Source organism: Lepisma saccharinum, chromosome 3 (assembly GCF_977018435.1).
Source record: "Lepisma saccharinum chromosome 3, izLepSacc3.1, whole genome shotgun sequence".
NCBI lineage: Eukaryota > Metazoa > Arthropoda > Insecta > Zygentoma > Lepismatidae > Lepisma > Lepisma saccharinum.
In genome coordinates this window covers 64,420,078-64,445,294 of record NC_139231.1, presented here as the reverse complement: position 1 = coordinate 64,445,294, position 25,217 = coordinate 64,420,078, and the positions used below count along the sequence as shown (strand labels likewise).

At 41.6% G+C, this 25,217-nt stretch overlaps 1 protein-coding gene across 1 annotated transcript in view; it reads right to left on the bottom strand.

Moving 5' to 3' along the window:
• Positions 1-24,349, bottom strand: part of LOC145985092 (neurotrimin-like) — a 548,487-nt gene extending 524,138 nt beyond the window's left edge. The window contains exon 1 of the mRNA XM_083118687.1: positions 24,329-24,349. The gene's annotated coding sequence lies outside the window, so the exon portion shown is untranslated. The remainder of the gene's footprint in view (positions 1-24,328) is intronic.
• Between the last annotated feature and the right edge of the window lie 868 nt (positions 24,350-25,217).

The window sequence follows — 25,217 nt, the reverse complement described above, 5'->3', positions numbered from 1 at the left end:
ATTTATTTCAAGGGGAGTTTCTGAACTGACACTCCCCCATCCAAGTTCAAGGGAGGAAGCGCAACCAAGAGCCTGCGAAGAGTGAGGTAACAGACTTTCAAAGATGTTGTGGAAATGCCTCTCCTGTAACTGATGATCATCACCAAAGACACTGAAGTGAAAATCTTTCTTCCACTTCGTGTACCCTGGAAACTGCATTCATGCAAGCTAACGAGGTTCTGGCACCTAAACCTACATGCAAGATGTACTGCCTAACGTTATGCATTTATGTATACTGAGTATTTCCATGTAGTATGAGTGACGCCAGAATATTTTCATAAGAATGGCCTGAGGAACTGAAGAGAAGTATGATACCCAGTTTAATACAGAGCCACACATTGTCGAGTACATAATTGTGCGCATGTTTAGTTTGCAGTGGTAACCCGTTTCTTGTATTGTCCGTTTGAAAACCTTCCTTCTACAAAATATATTGCAATTTTCATTTTAGTTTCATGCGGTTTCTACGATGGGTCCAATTTTAAATTGATCGCTCTACAGTTTATATATGAAACCTTCTACTGGTTATTTGAAAGAGCCGTACAGATAAAACATTTGTAGAAGTGAGGTTAGAGGAACGTTGAGGTCATTTCTTTTACCTAGTTCTTAGATTCCAGTATTGTAAAAGTGCCTCATTAAGAAAATCTCTATTAAAATTAGTACACATGCGTAGGCGTGCCATCTAGTGGCACACAATTCCAATACATGAAGACGGTCATAGATTCTCCGAAAAATTGTTTTCCGAATTTGAATATCTAAGATTTTGTAGAGGTAATGGCGGCGATTTGGAGGGGCGTGGGAGGTAGTTGACCTCACCTTTTGCTATATTTTGCCCCCGCACTACGGCCTGTTAATGCTAACTAGTGTTGGACAATATATCGTAGTAGTTATGGTACCGCCTTGAGTCCGATAAATCAATTGATTGGAAAAGATCGATCAAAGATCAATTGATGACGCAGCAGTTTTTTTGATGACGTCATAAAAGGGGCGGGGCTTATTTTGTAAGGAGCGTTTTGATTGGTTGGAGGAGGGAATTCGGGTTTTTCCCGCGGGAGTTTCCGGTGCCTGAAAACAGATGGCGTTGATGAGTCAGAAAGTCTGGGGAGGGGAGGAGGAAAAGTACGCGGTGACGGTTGGTTTTCTCGGAATTGGAGTACGTGTTTTCGGGGTCTGAAAACAGATGGCGTTGATGAGTCACTGGTTTTTCCAGTGACGGTTGGTCGGTAGTTTCCGGTGTCTGAAAACAGATGGCGTTGATGAGTCAGAAAGTCTGGGGTGGGGAGGAGGAAAAGTAGACGACGCGGTGACGGTTGGTTTTCTCGGAATTGGAGTACGTGTTTTCGGGGTCTGAAAACAGATGGCGTTGATGAGTCACGGGTTTTTCCAGTGACGGTTGGTCGGTAGTTTCCGGTGTCTGAAAGCAGATGGCGTTGATGAGTCAGAAAGTCTGGGTTGGGAGGAGGAAAAGTTTTTGTTATGTTATTTTGGCATGTGACGTCATATATAAATTGGAGTACGTGTTTCCGGTGTTTGAAAACAGATGGCGTTGATGAGTCATTCTAGGGAATTCCAGGAATTGGGCGTGTCTGTTTTCTGTCTGAAAGGAACATGTTCGAACATGTTTTAGGTTGATGAGCCATTCTTGGAAATTCTTGGAATCGGGTGTGGTTGTTTTCTGTCTGAAAGGAACATGTTCGAACATGTTTTAGGCTCGGTCTTCTAGAGGACTATTTGAAGTATGTTTAACGGAAATCGTGACGTAGAAAAAAAGAAGGTATAAATAGAAGGGATACATGATAATAGCGTCATGCGAGGATGGATGTGTGCGGTACAAGACTGTCTGATAATGGCGTGAATTTCTACGAGGTTAGCTACGAGGAGTTCTGGGAACTTGTTCGATCTTGCGGCGACCTGGACAACGATCGAACGGCCCTGCATCGGGTGCTGAGTTATTTCCCGTTTATGTATGTAGCGATACCTGAATCTCCCTGGTGCGGATGTTACCTGTTCAACGGATTAGGAAAAGGAGTCCATCATCACTGCGAGACGTTGAAGGAGATAGAAGAGAGAAAAAGAAGAGCGGACGAGAGAACAGGATTTCCAAGTCACGGGTGTATGTGCGAACTACGTCGCAGGAAGGAAGAGGATAAGCTCGGTGAAGCTTTGAAGGAGAGAGTGAAAGAGTGGCTTTCTTTGTTGGCGAACAGAAATTCCTTGTGGTGTTCTGGCTGTGATCGTCCTTTGTTACGTAAATTAGAAGGACATCCCTGTTTCCCTGTGGTTCCTGCAGAAGGTTTCGGCGTCCGCAGACGTCTGTTCCCCGACGATCTTCAGGTTGTTCCTTTATCGCCGATACCTGGGACGCCGTCACCTACAGTATCCGATTACTTTACCTTTTATGACGTATGAGAGTGTTTACTCACCACGTCTGCTGGACTCACGCCGAGCCGTATGTTATCAATTACGTATCAGTGAATTCTAGATACAGAACATACAGAAAGTGGCCTATAGGATTACGTCAGACTCCGGAAGAATTAGTGACTGCAGGATTTTACTATTCAGGCTTTAGCGACAGAGTATTATGTTTTCATTGTTCGTACGGACTTTGCGATTGGACATCCAAAGATTGTCCGATTCTAGGACATTACATGTTGATACCCCAGTGTCCTTTTATACAGAGTGTTGCGGCGTTACATCGTAACTCCAAGAGCTGCAAGTATTGCGACAGTATAGAGACTCCTGAGAAATCGTCCGATAAACCTAGTGTGGATTCTGCGTGCAAAATATGTTTTCAGAATCCTAGCAGTGTTGTAATTCTCCCGTGTCGACATTTTGTTTCCTGCGGATCCTGTGCTTCCCAATTGGACAAGTGCGCCGTATGCCGGGGTAGCATTGAAGATACGTTGACAGTTTTCACCTGAAGCCCAAAATGGATGTCTGTTTTTTGGACGTTCAAGGTCTTCGAGGAGCAGGAGGAGAATTTGTGTGGAAAGAAGTCGGAATTTTAAAATTTCCTTTTGACAATGCATTTGACTGTTTAGTGAAATCTCCATATGGTTTACGCTTTTTGAGTGAAAAGTATCACCGAGTGAATTACTGGCTCCGTGCCAACAAACACGGTCTCAACTGGGGAGATGGATGGCTGCCGTATGAGAAATTAGGAGATCTGTTATATGTCGTGCTTGTGAATCAAACAGTGTACGTCAAAGGTACGGAGAAAGTGAAATGGTTTGAAAAATTACTTGGAGGAAAAGGTATGGGTAAAATATCCGTACGTAACATCGAAGAACTTGAATGTCCAAAATTGAATAGTGTGAAAAACACTTCAGGAAGATGCAAAGAACATAGCAAATGTAAAAATGTAAAAAAAACCTGCCTGGAAGATGTACAGTTTCTATTGTAATAAGTACAAGAAATAAAAGAGTTTTTTAAAATATACAAATGTTTTATTTACAATCGATAATATGGATATAGGTTTACAATACATAGAATAACACAAATGTTGTATTTACAATTGAATATGAAAGGTTTACAATACCTGAAGGGTTATATTACAATACATAAAATAACAAAAACACAGAAAGAACAATGGTAACAGAACTTATTTACAATGTCAATGTCTGTCCATGATTGTTCTCAAGATATATTTCAATCATCAGTTCGTTGTACCAAAGAATATAAAAATAGTTCACTAAATTGGGCACTTCTTTTTTTTCTGAAACCATATTGTTCTTTATACAATATACAAAAGCCTCCATTTCGGGTTGCAATTTATGATAACGTTCGTTCTTTAATTTCTGCAGAGGCCAAAAAAGGTTACACAAAAATAAGTGTAGTTCAGAGGCTGTGAAAATAAAAGCATCGGATGAATGATGCTGATACATCGAGATACAACGTTTCCCGAAAAAATTTACACCACTGACGGTGATATTTCCCGTAACCAAGTAATTGAATCGACGACCTGTTTCGACGTAATTCAGTAAGTCAGATTTCAAAGCCCACAGTTCTCTAATCTGCTTAGAATCGATGCGTACGGGTGATCTCCCCTGTTGCGAAAACTCCCACACCAAATTGAAAGGGGATCGCTTTTCGAATCCTATTGCTACGAACTTGTTTTTTTCCTTGTTCAGAAAATATGTGTTAGCAAGATAGAGATCTAAACATGCCTCTACGTTGTGTAGTCCAGGACATTCGATTGTATCTGGGGAAAAGCCGATCTCCCTACGCCGTTTCATGAAATCACAGTCTGTAGTCACATCTATTCCCTCGTCCATCGGTTCGTTCTTGATAGGGACAGTTTCGATTTTGAGGGGTTGCACACGTTTGCGAGTTTTACGTTTGGAAGCACCATCCTGATGGGTCATGCGTTTCACTAGTTTGTCGTGTTTTTCCATTGTCGAATCCCTAGCAGGCTCCATGATGTTTTCACTGGAGCTGTCTCGACGGCACTGAGAGAAAGATGCAGCAGCACACATTTATATAGCTTTTTGCATAACACGACACCGGATCGCGCGGATAGAGCAACACGATTGATCCCCTCTCGGACACTTGCAATGGGGTAAACATTTGAAGATCTGACGAAAACGGTGTAGGATATATCCATCTTTACTGACACCGGGCGGAAATGCTTGAATGAAATCCTTGGTCGTAACATGGCGTGCTTTGTAATAAGCATACACGCAACAGTAATGTCCGCACGTCGTGGCCAACACCCCCTGTAAGGGAATGTTGTTGTAAGTCCAGACCGAGGAATGACGGTTCAGGAAAGTTACGAATTCTGGATAGAAAGGATGAAATCCGTATGAATCGAAATATTCAGCCATATTGTTTTTGCCAAAATAGAAGGCCACCCAGTGTGTACCCTGGAAGTTGGAAGTGTCAGTGTTTGCGATTATCAAGGCAGGGGTAGGAAACGTCCGAGGTAAAAGATCTCTCGAGTAAACACCGTAGAAAATGTTCTTGGTGGAACAGTTTCGAGATAGAATCTCCTTGATCTGCGACGTGTTCATGCTGCCTATGTTTTCGAAAACGTAAAATGAGAGTACAGCGTTCTGTTATTTCTATACTCTCAAGATGATATTCTTCTAATATTTGGGGGGACGGTTGCGTGTCAACAGGTTTGGCAGACAGTACTTCCAAAGAATCACTATTATAAATATCATCACAGGTTATCAGTTCGATGAGTTTTCCCATCTCCCGTTACATATGTTTTCATATGTTTATAATAATATTTCTGTCTTTGGTCATTTCTACGCTCCCAGGGCTGCTGTCAAGTAGTTCGGGAAACGATTGTATGTTCACAGGTTTTGAAGTTGTCACTTTCGAAGAAACACTACTATGTTTAATAGTACGGGTTATCACTTTGGTAGGTTTTTCCATCACAGGTAGTATAATGTCTACATCAGAACTGTCTCGATAACACTGCGAGCCAGAAACACGAGCACACATATTTATAGACAAGTCGGTCTCACTGATGGAGGATAACACCTCTGTCTTTTGTTATATCTACTGCACATTCGAATTCAGCATACAGAAGGCATGTTATATTTTCCGACAGCTGGGGAGAAAATTGCATCTCGGCACCGATGATACCTTGTTCCTGGAGACTGGTGTGCGTGTCGTTTCCTGAAGAGTCAGGTGTTATGTCGAAAATCAGGAAAAAGGATCCGTTCTCGAACATTTTCCTAGTGATCTGGTGTCCGTAATTGGCGTGGTGAATGCCTGTACCGGAAAATAGAGTTTGATAGGCACGTGTTATCAATCCGCCGTTCCCTCCTGTGGTGACCCGCAAGGGTTCGTAAGGTACGAGTTCTCCATTTTTTACAAGATGGAAAGAAGATAGATTGAAACTTCTAAAGTCGAACGGATTTTTCTTACTGTCTCCGAGAAAGCTGGCGGTGGATACCATAGCAAAAAGAACAACATTCGGAAAAGGACCTTGAAAAGCATTATCGATCGAAATCTGCTGCGTTCCGGCAACGTAAGAATAAGCTTTGATGACGCTTCTGGTGAACGGATAATGGGCTGGAGCGTAAGAGAGTGCTCTGTCTATGGCCAAACTGGTGGTAGGAGTAGGAATGATGTGATTTATATCGAGAACAGCCTTTAAAATTTTTATTCTGGTGGTTGGTGAAGTCTGATCTCCCCAGATGTAAAAAGCATCACGTGACCTGGCTAGATCGATACGTACTTCAACGCCGTTGACCAGGTATTTAGGTTGGTGGAAAAAATCTATGTGCAGTTTTCCCATAAGTTCGACTACGGCAGACACTTCCGTAGGATTTCCGGTTGTCGGAACGTGCTGGAAAAAGTCTTTTCTGGCGGTAAAACCTTTGTTGTCGGCGGTGATTTGATCTTGATGTCCAGGTGTGTCCAAGTACCACAAGGCATTTGTGAGATGCGTGTTCGCAGCATCGCTGCCGTAATTGATTTCTGCTTCGAAGATTGATTTATATGCGTAATTGTTATCGGCAACTGTTACAGCGATACCGTTGAGAGCCACTGTAACTTGTGAAAAAAGTGAATGGAGAGGATAATTTACGACCCCGCAGTTTTTTGTGAGGGCGTTGGAAGGTTCGGAAGCACTCATGGGAGACCCATCTTGATTGACCATCTGCGTCAACAGACGAAGATAGGCAGATGAAAGATCTAGAAAATCTGTTCCTGCCGGCGGAACGGCAAATTGAAGTATGTTCTGATTATCGATGGAAGTGATAGGCTTGTAGGCGACCGTGTAAGTTTTTTCGACATTTTGCTGAATAGGTTTTTTGCTGAAAAGATCGAACTGTGAGATCATGCAAGTGTTATTCTCCATCATTATCCAAAAATATCTTTTCCTGCAGCCTTCTGTTTAATTTTCCTTTTGCGTGTTGTCCTAGATTTTGTGGATGTTTTTCTCCGCTTTTTGGATGCGCTTTTTTTACGGATCGTAGATGTTCTAATACGGGTGGCTGAACGTTTTAACATCGACTGAGCAATTTTTGTTGCAGGTTTTGTTCTTATACCGGAACCTACCAGAGAGTCGATTTTCCGTTGTGCTTTACTTTGAAGATTTTGACCCGCTTCACGTACACGTTGACGAACGATAGTTCTCGGAGTTTGCTGGCTTGTTGCAATGTCGGTGACAATGTTAGCGCCTGTTTTCAAAGCTTCTTTTCCGATCGCTTTTGCACCACTCCAGAGTAGAGGTTTCACCATTCTAAAGAGTCCTGCGAAGAGAGACCCCAATCCTCTCCCTTTTTGAATTCTAGTTGAACGATAGATGGGTCCAATTCCCCCACGGATCTGATTACTGTAATATTCGGTCTGCGAATTCATGGTGATTCATCAGCTTTTCGACATAGACTGAGCAAAATGATTCCTTACTGTTTTTTAAAAGGACTTTGCTTTCCTACGAAAATGTAAAACAGCTATTGTAGGTACGGAGCCGTTTCTCAAAGGCAGAAAATATCCTTTTCTATCATACATCGCAATTTCTATTGTTTCGAAAGAACCTTTATCCAGAGAAACGTAATGAATCGGATTAAATGTATGATGGGCTACGGGTACTGTGCAAGATGATTCTGTTTCCGAATACTGTTTTCGGGCAAGACGTAAAAGACGTAGCATTTCTCCTCCGACCAATTGCTGTTTCACGAGATCGGAATAAATGAATATGTAGGGGCTTCTATCCACGACGTTATTGGATACTACGTGCGTAGAATAAATAGATTTCAATACGTCATATCGAAATTTAGCGTAGTCATCAGTTTCGTCTATGGGTGTAACAGTATTTGTTGGAACACCTTCCGATTCAGGATCGGGAACCCCTATCACGGACAGATGTTTGTTCACAGCCTCTTTAAAGAAAAATCTGAGATGAGTAGGAACAACGGCGTTAGCAGGGTTTGTTTTCAGGAACTGAATGAATTCCTCTATTGTATATGTTGCTGCAGGAAAATAAAATGGCTGCTCGTTAATATAGAGTGTATTATCCGTAGAAACAGAAGATCCCGATGCGTCCCATTGCGCTTCCAACAGAAAATGCCAGAATTGCTTAAGAACGTTTCTCTGTATTTCCAGGTCGTTGGGGAGGGATTCTTCGATGGTAGAGATCAGGTCCTCAGCACTTGCATACGTCCGAACAGGAAAGGTCACCGTTCCGTAATCTGTTTCCAAAACATTGTCGTATAGAGTTGAATAATGCAGTTCTGCTAATCCGACTTCCCACAATTCTGGAGACAGATCGATCCGTTTTGCAAGTTTTACGTTGAAATGGGTCAGCGTGTTGTTCGGAAAATAATTCTCCGATGCAGATGACGGAAGGTAAACATAGAAATTATCGTCCATTCTCGTCGAACACAAAGAATTCACTGGATCGTGGTGACGATATATTTTGATATAAATATGTTTTGGAAATTATTTTTCTAACTGTTTTACGGAAGATGCCTTGATCCACGAATCGAAACTAGGTGGATATCCGAGCCAGCGAACCAGGTATTCCAAATTTTTACCTTTTCCCCGGCTGTTCAAAATCTTATCAATTTTATACTCTTCGTCAGGATCCGAAAAAACTTTTTGCAGTTCATGTTTGTAAAATGTACCTTTTACAGGTTCTTCATTTAAATCGTCTAATATGTATACAGGTACAGGTGATCGCTGAACAAGGGAGTGGATTTTGAAAAGTTCTCGTGACCACGATTGTTCGTATCCCTTCTCGAAATGTTCTTTGACGACAGAGATTCGTACGAAATCACCAACATTCAGATCTGAAGACGGTTGTGAAATATGTTTGTCAGGTTTGTTGAGACGTTTCCACACGATGTAAACGTTAGACTCGTTCACATCTCGAGGTGGCATTCCTATGGAACTGTGGATAGTTGTATTGTAACCTTCGAGAAGTTGCGGTAAAATGTCTACGTAACGTCTTGTTTGTTTCGATGTGAAATATTTCCACATTCGTTCTTTCAATGTTCTGTTGAAACGTTCCACTACACTTGCTTTCACAGGATAATTTGAAGCGATCGAAAAATTTACATTTTCATTTTTTAAGAACTTCTGGAATGTAGAATTCGTGAATTCTGTTCCTTGGTCGGTCTGTAGTGTGACGGGTTTTCGTCTGCTTCGTCCGAAAATAGTTTTGAAAGCTTCGGTTACCGAATTGCTTGTTTTATTTTTTAGCGGTAATGCAAAGGCATATTTTGAGAATACATCGATCACTGTCAGAAGATATCTGTATCCATCGTTATGTTTTTGTATCGAAGTCATGTCGTTGAGATCAGCTTCCCAAAGCATGTCTATGTTCCACACATTGTAATGATTCCGGAGGAACCTTTTTCTCGCAGGTTTGTGGAGAGTGTACGTTTCCTGGTGCATCAGCCATTTTTTCACCGTATTGCGGGATATATTTTTATCCCGTACCGCGTTCCATAAACGATCTACAGATGAGAATGAAGCACGGTGTCGGGGATCGTAATATATTTTGGTGAGGATTTTATCGTGTTTTAACTTAGGGACTCCCATGACTGATCTCTCTGTCTACGGCTTTTTCTCAAAGGAACCAGCTTGTATGCGTCAGGTGTTCTCAGAAAAGGTGTAGTTTTTCTGGAAACACGGACGGCCACTTTCTTCTTCTTTTTCTGTTTCTGTCGATGAGACGGTCCAGGGCTTTCCGTTGACGACGCTGAGAAGTTCAACGTCTTCGGATCAGGAAGTGTTTTTTCCTGACGTTCGTCTATCAAATGTTGAGCTGTAGATTGGTACTCGTCGATGATATTTTGTAACTGATGACGTGTATTACGGGGTAACGTCTCTGCTAGGTTCGGAGGAAAATACGTCGATCCTGGCGAAATAGTAGAAGAACCGTCGTTATCTTGAACAATAGGAATTTGTAATGGTTCTTGGGATTTTCGACTCAGCCATAAATACTCGTCCAGTTCTTTTCTATAAAGCCGCCATTTTTGATCGTCTGTTATATTTTTCATTTTCAGAATATCATTCATTTTCTTATCCAGAACGGATAATTTTTGAGTTACAGACAAGTCGGAACCGCGAATACGTGCTAGTTGTTCCGGTGAAAGGACGATCATCTTTTTGTAAGAAGATGCCATTTTTCAATGAGGAATGAGAGTACCGAGAAGACCCGATAACAAAGACCCTAGAAGTAAGGGTAGAAATCCTCCTTTCTGCACAAGAAGTTTTCTTCTTTTTTCGATGTTCACTTTCGGTTTCACGAGACTGCGTAAGACCGTCTTGTAAGGGGCCAGACGACGTTTTGTGGACGGTTTAATCTTCACGTTTCCTTTTAAAACGTTCAGGCAGCATTCGCTGATGAAACGGATTGTCTTCTTCGGAGCACTTTTCAGCAACGATTTACGGAGTTTGGTCGGTGAATTTTTCAACACGTGCAAAAAAGGGGAATTTTTCTTGAAAGAAGTCGAATTCCTGTTAGAACGTGATTTGGTACGTGTCTTCCTCGTTCTCCTCATCTCGATGTTTTAAACATTCCTGAGGAAGATATGCAGTTGAGTAATTCTGGTTAAAAATGTCTGTCTGATAACGTAAAGGATCCGGTGTTAACTGTGAAAGATCAATATACAAATAACTGAAAGGTTGAGTGGTAGCATCTATATATACTTTTTCGAGTTCCTTCATGCGGTGAGGCTGAAGTTGTCGTGCAAACACAGTGAATTGGTTCATATCTCGCGGATTCTTAAAAATAACGAAATGTTTTACGTTCAGCGATATGTCTCTGTAATTTTTCCCTTGATGAAAAAGATTCTGTGTTATGAACACCACCGAAATGTTTTTGTGATGACTGCCTTTTGTGAAAAGGTCAGCGACTTTTTCTTCTTGAGCAACCATCATAAGATCATCCAGGATTATAAGAGTATGGGTTTTTCCGTTCCACGACTGCCAATCGACGATACCTTTATGATATTGCACATCTCGAAGATTTTGCGGAATACTGTTCTCCTGATCGTAACACCATATGATTTTCTTCACGGTTCCATCGACGAGATGAACGATGGAGTCGACCATATTTGTCACAAAAGTAGTTTTTCCACTTCCTGATGCTCCGCAGACCATCATGGTGAAAGGATGGGAAAGTTTAGGAAACATGTTTTATACTGGAGATTTGAAGAAAAATGAAGATCTGGCACATTGTAAACACATTTTATACACTGACGGTCCGAAGAAGGGTTCAAACTCTGGACCACTAAAGCCATATTTTAGTCAGCACAGTATCCGAAGGGATACGATAAATGTTCATCGTCGAAACGTCGTTTCAACAGTACAGGTTGAAACAGCTTTTTTTCATATGTACTGATTACTTGGAACTGTTTTGTTCTTCTGATCCTGAAAATATTTTCGACCATAACTTCAGGTTTTTCATTGTTTATCATATCACACATGGTATCGAAATTGACCAATTCCGATGTGGAGGTATTCAATGTGATTCCTTTCACTTTACAGATATACTGCGGTTCGGAGAACGGTTTTGTTATTTTCATGCTGTAACTTTTCGGTCCCGTTGAGACAAACTGTTCACAAACTGCAACGGGTCCGAAATCTGCCAATTCATCGGTGAGTTCTCCTAGTGCGTCACCTGTCTATGGGTGATACTCCATTTCAGGACTATCTACGTAAATTACAGAGTCTGTATCACAATAACATATCCTATCACCCAACTTTTCGAGAAGTTCGTACAGTTTCAGACGAGCATGGCATGTTGTGAAGGCTCCGATAGGAACATTTACTTTCCTGTTCAGACTGACAGCCTCTTCAACATATTTCCAGTTCACTAAAACGGTGTCCTGATTGATGAATACGACTCCTCCGATCATTATATTTGGATCAGTCATTTTATCGAGAAAATCTTTCGATTCCTTGATGATGGTCGTCTGGGAAAGGTTGTCCCGTTGGCAGAACTTGCCCCATAAAGAATTAAGGCAAAGTTTAGCCAGAGTACGTTTACCAGGATTGACTTCGATACTGTTTTCTTCCAATAGAATACCCTCCTTATCGAAATATTTCTGTATGTACTTCTTTTTATCCTCGTCGTTCTGACACCATGAAGGCCAGCCGCTCGCTTCCTGTTTTATTTTCAAGAAGGTGTTGACATAACCAGCAAAAAGTCCTCCAGTTTTTGTGACAGGGTCGTACATCGATGTTTCATACTTCCACACTTCCGACACTGACAGTACTCTGTAGCCTAAACTGTAAGCTTTACGCACCTCGGCGATGACCCAAGTCCCCGAAAGTGTGCGTTGTTCATCGGAATGGCTGCATGTACCTTCACATTTTAATCTGATAGCACATTCGTTACACAAGACAAACATCAGTTTTCCGTGCATTTTTGTAGGTAAAACAGGATGTAAAAGGGCTTTTGGTGGTAGAACAGTACATTTTATGAGCCCCTCCATGTTCAAAACCTCATTTACCGAAGGAATAGAAGTTCCTAGAAATATGGTAGGATGTCCGACAGGATAGGCACAGTATTTGTTCACATAAGGGTACAAACTTGTAAAATCATAGTACTGTAATTTTTCATTTTCCTTGATTTTGTAATACGTCCTGACTGTTTCAACTCTTCCTCCATATAAGGCGTCTCGTGGATTTAAAGGAATGCAGCAAACGATAGGATGTGTCGATAGATGTCTATCGAGTTCAGGATCTGCTTGCAATATTTTTTTGAAATCGCATTCCCACATTGTGACAACATGGTATCCTTCAGAACGTAGAGCCTCAAGTTTACGACACGTTGTCTCGTATCTGAAGGCTGCAGTGTTTAACATGTCACTAATTTTGTCACTGCTACTATCCTGAACGGTTTCATCTTCTTCGTCACCTTTCGGATACATACCCCTGTTAATTGATATGCAGCGTTGGCAACCATGCCAGTAGCATCCGAGCGCCTCGTACACCGTCTGCGTCTCCTCGTGATAGCCGTCCGCTCTGTAACGCCCTCCTATGACATATTTTTCACGAGTACGTCCGCCGTGAAGAAGTATTACATCATTTTGTTCTTCCACGTAGGTTAACCATTTCAATGCAAACTTGGACATCTGATCAGCATGATGGTAACCTCCTTTAGGTATTATTCCTATAGTGTTAGCCGGCATAAATTTATGTCTGTAAATTAGTGAACAGGCAGATGCTATTGTGAGGCAATTCTTGAAAATGTCGATCTTGCATATGTCTAGGAAATTCTGTCTCAGCTTCAGACATCCTTGTCTCAACAGCGTAACATCCTTGATACAGTATTGGAGTAGTTGGTTTTTGTTGTTGAAAGGTACATTTTTGCTGCATTCAATATCATACCAAGACATAAAACGGTGCTGATCTTCAACTGTTTTCATATATTCATAGCCGTATGCAGAAGGAGGAGGCATCGACCCTATGTAATTTCTGTTCTTGTAGGTGTTCCACAGATGCGGATAATAGCCTTTCTGAACAGGCAAACCGAAAAGTTTGGAAAATCCGGCAAGATTTGTCTGAACGTAGTTGAGACTGTCCACAAAATGAAGATTTTGGTATGACATACTGATGATTTTGGTACCGTCTAAGATTACACGAGGTTTCATTTCTCTTTCCAGCATTCTTCGTAATAGAAACGTGCAATCGTAACCTCGGGCATTGTGTGCACAAATGGTTATGTTGGAAAATTTATGTTGCAATTCCAGGTAGGACAGGAATGTGTCTACAGGGTCATCCCAGAATATAAACTCTCTTGTTCCACAAACAGAACATGGAACCGTTAGATCCTCTTTCTTGTAACATGCGTGACAGGCCGTCTGCACCACAATAAGATTAGGAACATGAAGAAAAGTTTTCTCTTTCTCGTAGTGAGGAATATCTGTGTAACATTCAAAATCGTAAAAAATATATAGAAATTTTGAATTCTGTTTAGGTTTTGGTATAGCCATGTAGCAGAAATGATTTATAGGTTTCACGCAGTTGCATACAGTACAGTATTTCATGTTACATTTATGTACTTTTTCATATGTATTGTGTGTTAGAATAATTCTGAAACATCGAGGACACTGCTGGATTTCACTACAGACTGTACCATTTCGGAATGGTGTAGAAACATGATTTGTGAAGCAGTTCTCATTTTTGAAAATTCTGTGACATGTCTGACATATTCTGTGAACACCCTGTTCAGGCACACACGGTGGAGTTGAACGGCACATAGAACATAATTGTTTACACAGATGGTTATGAGCTGTTCGAAATATGAGTTCGTTACACCCACGACATTCTTGTTTTGCCGCAAATGCTCCAACACGGTTTACTATCACATCATAATGCTGTCGAGTGTTATCATACAGAAGGTATATATATTTGGAAGCATTTTCAACCTGTCCTTCAAACAAAACATCTTTCACATCACGAAGATTGTTGTATACAACAATTTTATATTCTGTAAGAACTTGCTGAAATTTTCTCAGTTCAGGAATTCCACTTCCTGCACACGCATTGTCTGTGAGATCTACATCTGCTTTGCGCATAAGTTCGAAAACAGGTTTGAGAAGATTTCTATTTTTTCGATACTGTGAATAGGACGGATCATTATCGGCATGAGCTTTTCCTATTACCAAAGCTTCAGCTAAACAGAGTGGTTTTTTCCTATTCGGCACACCGACGATACTCCTTTTTTGCGTGCTTAACATGTAATTAGGTAAACAATATGTTCGTTTACCTCCACCACCTCCGACAGGTATATCGACATGATCGGCTCGTAAAATTAACCGATCTGTAGCCGTGAATGTTTTCGCACTCTGCAATATTTTATACATAATGTTCCACACCATATCACTGTGTAACTGATCACATCTGTGCCACCCGACTTAAATATCTTTCACGGTGGGGTCAGATATGTTAGATAGAGTTAAACCTATCTTGTCTTCATCCTTGGTGTCTTTCTTAACGTAGGTGAGAAGATTTTCGACACCTTCACGGATCCATGTGTGAGGATCGACATTTTCTGGAGGGTGCGAGAAACTGAATTCCACACGACGTCCTTTGGAACGGAATTTGGGATATTCACGTTCTTGAATGTTATGTAATATTATGTTCCCTATTTGTTCACGAGGCACTGTATCACGTTTTCTTTTCTTACCTCTTCTATCTGATACAGAAGCATTTTGGGATAACGGTTCTGCTGAGGGTAAAGGGTCCGGTCTCCATGACGGTCCTGGTAAAGGTTCCGGGTCTGATCCGGATGCGGTGTTTCTGGAAGTTCCTGGTGATGTGACGGCTATCTGCTTCTCCTCGGCAACTCTGGATACAGGATCAGGTGTCGATGACGGGCCTGGCGACTCTTCGGAAATATCTCTCCATCCTTCTCCGGTAAGATCGGGTACGAATGATGTCACGGTCTGTAGTAGACGGTCATATTCCTCTACTAGGGAGATACTTTCTCCCGCGATGATTTTTGGCGCGATGATCGTCAACACTTCCCGCAACTGTCCATGTGTTGTGTAATATCCATCACGATAACGTGCTAACAGATCGTCAGCGGAAAACTGTACATCCATGATCGTACGATGACTGTTTCACGAACACTGTGTTGTGGAGAGAACGCCTTTCTTTATATACGCAAGCATGACAAAGCAGTTATTCCCGTTCCTAACGGTTCTACTGCGGCTAGTTAACCGTCTTCACCAGATGTTTTCCTGGCAGATATGACAACTCATGTAAAATTCTCAGAAATCGTCAAACGTCTTCAGCAGATGTTTTCCTGACTGATACGAAGGCTCATGTAAATTCTCGGAATCAATTAACCGTCTTTACAAGATGGTTTTTAGCAGTGACACATTCTGTTATTCAACGCAGATGTCTTCCTGACTCATATGAGTTGCAAAAATCGAAATTTTCAAATCGCTCTAGCTCCTCCCCTAATTGACGTAGAGCGGATCTGATTATATATTCGTAATCTGCACGTCGAGACCATTCGTTCATGTATATTTTCCCCTGTTCCCCCTGTCTTCTTATTTTCACCCTTCTCATTTCTCACACCTTTAAACACCTCCATCAATTCGAAACATATTCTTAAAGATAGATGGGAAGGTACATATTGCGCTCTTTGTATATTCTCTACAAAATCGCCAAACACTGGCGCATCTCGTTTCTTGTCAACAATGTAAGTAAATATTTTGACCAAACAGTCCACCGATACCTCGATATCTTTACATGTCTCTTCTAATTTTGCCAATAACTCTTCCGCCAGTCCATTTTCTTCACAGAAATTCACATAATTGCCGATGTGTTTTTCAACCTGTCTTGCATGTGTTTTGCTCCATAAGTTCCTTCGTTCTGTCGGACCTGCTGTTGTCTCCTTAATATCGCCATACATCAAATTGAATCCGAGAGGGAGTGTCGACATCTGAAATTAGACAGAAAATATGTTCATTATGTTTTGCACAAATTAATCACTTTCATATATTAATTCACACATATTTTCAGGAACACATACTCCATCACGGGGAGGCACTGCGAAATGCATATTATCGACATCAGGCAGGCTCTGAAGGCGCTGCGCATTTCGCAGAGGCTACGAGGTACATTGAGCGGTACCTGGAGGAAGAGAATAGAATTGAGGAGGCCCAACAGCGTGCCTCCGCTATTTTCCGGGCTCGACGTACCCGGAACAGGGAAAGGCTCCACGCCAATCTCCGTCGGTATAGAGCTAGGTAATGATTTTTCAGTTTATTTCTGATAACATCGTTTATTATAGCATGCTGTTTTTCCGATTATATATGCTACATATCTGATAACTTTTCTTTCTAGCCGATATCTACATGGAACGGAATATATTCTAATTCCTATATTTTGTTTTTCAGAATGCGTAACCGAAATGACGATATAGCCAATCGGCAGCGCCAACTGGTGCCTCCTGTTTCTCCTTCTATTTCTTCTACTGTTTCTCCTGTTTTGTCAGAGCAGGAAGAAGATGTGGTTGAAGAAGAGGAGGATGGACGCTATACGCCCCCTCTCCCACCCCCAGCAGAAGAGGACCGGGAGCCGACCCCCCCACCATCGATCACTGTTAAACGTCATCCTCTTCTGCATTAAACTGTTGATGACACAGGTACCGTTTTTTATTTTCACACCTTTCAAGCTGTCTGCTTCAAAAGAAAGATGTATTTATGTTTACGATTCTCACTGTGTGAAGGTGATAATAGTATTTGACCAGCGATTTGCATTGTTCTAGGTAGAACATTAAAACTAAATATTTGTCTCTTACCTTTTCAATTTTCTTCACTCTCGCAACAGATGTGCCAGTCTCGGTTATGATCTCCGGTCGGTAGGCTGCGATCAACAGTTCTGCGGTACGTACACAATTTTTCTTTTTTATATAGTACTGTCTCCGTGACGTATTTTCGAATTATATTCGGCGCGCATTGTTTTGCGCAGAGCATCCAACGCCCACGTGCCTCTCCTATCTTCTTCCTGCCCTGGTACGCTATGCACAGTCACCCCCTCCGTGAAACCTACTTTTTTTACTCTATTTATTTTCTTTACATCTAGACGCTCTCTCTCCTTTTTCTCTTTTTGCCGTTTCTCCATCACTCAAATTCATCAACGGCCGCCCGAGAAAAACATCTCCTCCCCAGAATGACTCATCAATCTATAACATGTTCGGGCATGTTTCAGACCACACCCAATTCCTAGAATTTCAAACTCATCAACGGTCGCCCGAGAAAAACACCTCCTCCCAACAATGACTCATGAACGCCATCTATCTTCAAACAACGGAAACACCCAAATTCCGAGAATTTCTGACTCATCAACGCCATCTGTTTTCAGACCCCGAAAACACGTACTCCAATTCCGAGAAAACCAACCGTCACCGCGTCGTCTACTTTTCCTCCTCCCCACCCCAGACTTTCTGACTCATCAACGCCATCTGTTTTCAGACACCGGAAACTACCGACCAACCGTCACTGGAAAAACTCGTGACTCATCAACGCCATCTGTTTTCAGACCCCGAAAACACGTACTCCAATTCCGAGAAAACCAACCGTCACCGAGTACTTTTCCTCCTCCCCACCCCAGACTTTCTGACTCATCAACGCCATCTGTTTTCAGACGCCGGAAACTCCCGCGGGAAAAACCCGAATTCCTTCAACCAATCAAAACACTCCTTACAAAATAAGCCCCGCCCATTTATGACGTCACAACCAATCACAATCATCTTTACAAAATAAGCCCCGCCCATTTTATGACGTCATCAAAAAAAAACTGCTGCGTCATCAATTGATCTTTGATCGATCTTTTCCAATCAATTGATTTATCGGACTCAAGGCGGTACCATAACTACTATCGTCCAGACGATATATCGCGATATTGAAATAATATCGTCTAGGCGTTATCATACTAGACGATATATCGTCACGATATTTTGGCGATATATTATCACGATATTTGGCGATCTATCGTCACGATATTTGACGATACGTATCGTACCGACGATATATCGTCACGATATTTGGCGATATATATCATGGAGACGATATATAGCCGATATCACGATACGGAAAAATAACGTATCGTATCGTCTGTGGCGATATATCGCGATATCAAAGTTCCGATATTGTCCATTCCAATTGCTACTCCCCCATCCAGTTTTGGCACCCAATTGCCGCTACTGTACAGAAGCATCTTATTTTAGAACATTTGAGAAATTATTGTTTACAGCAAGCTTCAAATACGTATTCTTCCATCAAAAGTTAACTAAAGTTTCAAATAAAACGTAAAATATGTTCAACAGACTTGACAATGTTTTTCATGAAAGGCAGACACGAGCCTGATTCGACTTTATGAACTGGGATGCTCGACAATGTCAAAAACCTTCCGCACTTTTTTCCTTGGACACATCCGCGAGCGGAACAACCTCTCGAACGGCAATGTTTTCGATAGCAGCTATCGATCTGCCACTTGCAAGACTTTCTCGCACTGAATACTCAAGTAGGGGAAGTTGAAAACAAGCGTAGGAAGGTGCGAGGATTGTTTGTTGGTCGGCGGAGGTTTCGACATGGTGTTCTCTTTGAGATCCTCCACGCGAACTATATCAGCATTCATGAAGAGCATTTCAGCAGGGAATTGTGGGTATAAAAATAGTCCGTAGGCGCGTTCTTCATGCCTGGAAACTCTAATAAGAACGCAGCTACTCAGAAGTGAAATAGTAGAGAGATGAACATTGCAAAGAACATTCCTCAGGTGGACTATTCTGTTCTCATTTATTTTGCCCTGATGTGGACGCGAATCTACAAAATTATAAATATTGAACCATAACTAAAGAATTAAGTTATTAAAGAGGAAATGAAAAGCAGACTTAATTTAGGAAATGCGTGTTAGTTTTTTTCTTCACAAACTTCTATCTAATAATATAATATCTAAGAAAGTACAAGTAAAACTTAAAATATACGAAACAGTAATTTTGCCTGTAGTATTATATGGATGTAAAACTTGGTCAAGATTATTTGAAAATAAAATCCTTAGAAAAATATTTGGACGTAAATGGGATAAGGAGACAGGAGAAGGTTGCATAATGTAGAACTGCCCAATTTTATTTTCTGTCCAGATATTATTAGAATAATTAAATCAAGAATACTAGGGTTGGCAAGCCATGTGGCACGAATGGGAGAGGAAATAAGAGTTTACAGGATTCTTCTTGGGAAGCCTGATGGTAAGAGACCTGTAGGAAGATCAAGACGAAGATGGAGGAATTACGTTGAGATCGGAAAGGATGGAAAATATTGAATTGATCTTGCCCAGGATGGGTTTGAGTTGAGTTTGAGTTGATGTTTTAAGTCCACTTTATGCACAGTAAGACTAATCGGGACTGGACCTACAGTTTAAAGTGGGATCCGAACCACTTGTGCCTCCACCGGGTATCGAACCCGGGACTCCTTGATTACAAGGCGACGACGCTACCACTGCGCCATAGGAGAAGTTCTTGCCCAGGATGGGGACAGATGGAATGCTTGTATTGTTGCAGCCAGAAACTTTCGGGTTTAAGAAGCCGACAGAGTTAGTTAGTTAGTTAGTTAGTAACTAAAGAATAATTTCCATTTCCTCATAGTTCTATACGCAATGTTCTCACTATTTTAATGACATTTGTATTTTGTCCTGGGGATTTGATTAGAAAATGTATACTGGAGTAGACAGACTAATTCATTTCAATAAATCAGTAAACGAATCGGAAATGCTTTCAGATAACTTATTTTCAACGTAGCCTAAGGGTTATTGCTGCGTTTACTTTTAAAGTTCACTTTTAAGCCCATTTTATGCACAGAAAGGCTAATACAGACTGGAGCTACAGTTTAAAGTGGAATCCGAACAACTCTCTGCTTCTACCGGATATCGAACCAGGAATCACTTATTGAAAGGAGACGAAGATGTTACGAATACGCGTTCGGGGAGCCAACTTAAATTTATACTTACTTTAAATTTGTAAATATTATTGTCTTTGGAGTAACGTTTCCATTAAATAAACTAAATAACGCCTGCGTTAATCTTGCTCCGCCCAAATTTAATTGAAGTCGACGCCACTGGTTTCTACATTCTGTCCTTGAAATCTCTGGAGCAGGCGAACGAAATTATCAGTAGAGGGCTTGACCAATCAATTCATGAGAAAGGAAGTGAGTACATGGAGGAGAAATCGTAGCTGCAGCAGGGTGCACTGCTTTGCTACGAACACTCGCTTTCTTCTCTTCTCTACAGTTATGCGCGGCCTTGCTCCACAAATTCCCTAGACAGAAATTAGCTTGCGTTCATAAAATTCACATTTTTCTATTTCGAGGCTCGAGACGAAACAGAGGCTTGGCTTTCGAGGTCAAGACGAGAATTTTAAAAATCGAAAGGAAAGGGAAAAAAATTAAACTAGTACTTGGAACGTCAGACAAGTGTGAGAAGGAGCCCCCCCCCTCCCGCCCCCGGAGTATTCTTACACTATGTTGTGCCTGTTCTTGCAGAACCAAGTTTTTTTTACGGATTTATCCCAATGGTTGTTACTCAACTGAATACTCCCGATGACCCATTAGGTAAAATGAAATTCATCCTTAAAATGAAACGAGCACACTTCACGAATGGTGATAAAACACAAGAACAGCAAAAGGGTGACTCGAACATTTTTCAAAATAACGTCCGGTACCCTCCCCATAATTTGCATTTAAGCACAAGCGTCCACAGAAGATTTAGCCAAGGGCCAGTCAAAATCAAAAGATATATTTTGAAATGGAGTAAAATACAGAGCATTCCCTGACATTCGCTACGAGAGTCGGCGACAAGCACCCCGGCATCAGCGATTGTCTTTCCTGGTGAACGGGGTCCGCGACAGTCGCTAAAGTCGGCTATTAAAATTACAATTTTCATATTGTGTACTAACCTTGACTACAGAAGTTGTTGAAAATGATGTCCCTCTGCTGCAACACATTCCTGGCATCTCCGAAGGAAATTGGCATTTACACGTGCAAGTTCGTCTACTGCAATTCTCCCGATTTCTCGTACAATACTCTCTTTTAACTCACGGATGGTGTGCGGATTGTCTTTGTATACTTTATTTTTAGATTACCCCATTTTTCTTTCCACACAACAGGAACTAACCCTGTCACTAAACTTTTTACGACGTTTAATACAGGGTGAACAGAAACTATAGGGACAAACTTCAGGAGGTGATTCCTGACAGGTAGAGGAACAGAAAAGTTCATATGAACATATGTCCGGAAATGGACGGTGAGTCTGCAATAAAGCAATTAGTACACATTACATGGCATGACTTTCATCCATGTTACAACAGGTGTTCAAAGTGGCCTCCATGGGATGCAATGCAAGCGTACACATGTCTCATCATGGATTGCCTCACTCGTTCGAATGTTCCAGCCTCTACCCGAATAGCGTCACAGGCTACACGGACACGGTGTTCAAGGGTCTGCAAATCAGGAACTGGCTCAGCATACACAACACTTTTCAGATGCCTCCACAAGTAAAAATAAAGGGGGTTTAAGTCCGGTGATCGAGCGGACCATGCCACAGGGCCTCCTCGTCCGATCCATCTTCTGGGGAAGATGTTGTTGAGGTGTTGAACAATAATGCAAAAGTGGGCTGTCGCTCCGTCATGCATCAGCCACATTACCTGTCGCATTGCCAAAGGCACATTCTGAAGCAAGAGAGCCAGAGTGTTCTGCAGGAATTCCAGATACGTCTGTCCTTTAAGGCGTTGTGGAAGAACAAATGGTCCAAGTGGGTGGTCGACAATAATCCCAAACATTGATGCTGAACCGTTGCTGATGAGACGATTCAACCATTCTTCAAGAATTGGCTGTAGCCCACAGATGATGATTGTGTAGCTTGATGATGCCATCTCTATCAAAGGTCGCCTCATTGGTGAAGAGGAATGACGACAGAAATCTCAATATGGTGGTGGCCTGTTGCAAAAACCAGCGACAAAACCGTTCCCTTGGAGGAAAATCTGCTGGTGCTAATCCCTGCACACGTGGCAGGTGATAGGAATAGTAGCGGTTTTCATGCAGGATACACAACACCGTCGCTTGGCTTACACCATGCTGGCGGACCACTTGCCTGGAGCTTGTACTCGGGTTGTTCTCAATATCGTGTAGCACAGGTTCCTCCAGATCTGGTGTACGCACATGCCGCGGCCGCCATCCATGTTCGCCTGTATGAAAGGACCCATGCTCACAGAAACGCCCATAAATGGCTGCAATGGTTTTGTGGTTTGGGTGGTGCTGTTGCCCGGGTACGTGGCTCGATAAATCCGTGCGGCCTCTCGACCGTTTCCATCTGCTTGAGCGTATACGAAGACCATCTCGGCTTGTTCCTGCTATGAATAACGGACCATGGTGCTTCGTCGTAGCTCCAATCACACAATCTGCAACACAAAAAAGCACCCTGTGAGTGTTGTTCTGAGAGGAGGATGTCGTTCTTCAGTGCCATCTTACCTTGGCAAATATGCGTTTCCGGACATATGTTGATATGATTTTTTTTGTTCCTTTACCTGTCAGGAATCACCTCCTGACGTTTGTCCCTATAGTTTCTGTTCACCCTGTATAGTGGTCATATGTGGAACGGGAACACCAGGAAATTACGTTGCAAAACGTCGTCGCGCTTCTCCACAATTCCTCTTTCCGAAGTAACACTCGACAAGATAAATCATTTGTTGTAATGTAAACTTTTGTGCTGCCATATTAAGCCACAATCTTCAACACACGGGCACGACACGACACAACTTCCGAGGGAGGATTATACTGGCGTCAGTCTGCAACGTCAACAGAAATGGAAAGAGAGCGAAGGCAGGGAGAACGGAAAAACAGACTTTAGCGTGCGACTGTTGCGGACCCCGTTCAGCGGGAAAGACAAGCGCTGACGCCGGACCGCTTGCTGCCGAGTCTCGTAGCTAATGTCAGGGAATGCTCTGTAGATGTATTTAACGAGAGATAGAAGAGTTGAAAAGATAGAAATAACGGGGGTGAGAAAGAGAAACTGATAAAAGAGACAGAGAAAGGGAGAGAGAGATAAAATAAATTGAAATTTTGTTAGAAGTCCACTTTATGCACAACAAGGATAATCATTACTAGGCCTACAGTTTACAGTGGAATCCGAAGCACTATGTTCCATCGGTTATCGAACTTGTATCGCCTATATTACAAGGCACTACATTACCACCGCAGCATCGAAGAGACACAGTAGAATGATATAGGTACAATAGAATGAGAGAGAGAAAGATCACAAAAAAAGTCAAGAAATAATCCAGAAGAGCACAAATAAGGATGCAAACAGGAAAAGAAAAGAAACAGGGATAAATCAAGAAGCAGAGTAAAGGGAGAAAGAAACAAATGAAAGAGAGAGACATACGGATAGACAGATGATAGGGTGAGAAAAAGAACGAGAAATATTGCCGAGAAGAAGAAAAAGAGACAGAAAAGGTATTAACGGAAACAATCGAGAAGAGAGCAAATATAAAATGGAAGACTGAGTAATACGAAAATCTAACATAAGAAACTAAACAGAAACGAGATAACTGATACAATTAAAAGTTAGTTCTTATTCACAACCTGCTTATTCTTACCTGCGTGTGTGCCGGACCCTGTGGCCGAAAAGTGGTTAGCACATCGCGCTGCAACGCCAAGGGTCCCGGGTTCGAATCCCGCACGGGTTTGGTTGTTTGTGAATGTCCATTCATCAATTTCATCATATCATCACTCATCCCCATCTTCGCAAATTAGCCAAGAGGCACCAAACGCGAAGTAAAATAAATTAAATCAATCAATCAATTAATCAATCTTACCTGCGTGTGCATAGATCAGGATACTTGCAATGAAATTGGAAAGACCAGGAAAGAACGGTGTCGTACTCACCTACGAAAAGAAAGAAAATATATTATAAATTTGTTCACAAGCACAACGCATTGCTAATATACTAAGTTATATTACAGCATCAGGTCACGTTACATAGAAGATCAAGTCAAAGCATGAATTTTCCTTCAATCAATAATACAACTGCATTTTATAAGTCTTACACACCGAGTGTGTAAACTACGTGATTATGTGGCATAGCGGTTAGTGTAACGGGCTGCATATCAGCAGTCCAGATTCAAAGCTCACACAACTTAAGTAAGCATTCGACTTCTTCCCTGCTATTTATATTTGTGCAGACAGTACCTAAGTATGTACTTATTATCGCAATAGTTAGTATAGCCTACTGGTATTCGTTTTGGCACCTAGAGATATTATAGTAATTAAATAAAAATAGTTTACAATAGTAGATTGTGCATAGGGTAAAAAAAAGAATATAAATGCCTTTGAACAATTGAAATAATCAAACATGTACAATAATCATAGCGAAATAATAATCAGTGCTTGTAATTGAATAACATTCGCCGAGCTCGTTGTGGGTTCGAGTCCCGGCTAGATGCTGGCTATTTGATCTACGTCACCCAATCAGCATTAACCTTTATGGTCAGAATTAACCTTTCGAGTTGGCTTGTTTGCTATTTAGTCCATTTTATGCTCAAATAGGTTAATCGGGACTGAAACTACAGTTCAAAGTCCGATAAGAACTAATTTACAATGCACCTCCACCGGAGATCGAACTCTGGACCCCTTGCCAATTACGTGACTGCGTCTCCATTACGCCCTGAGGAGCTATCCAAACGAGAATATTAAACAAATACGTGA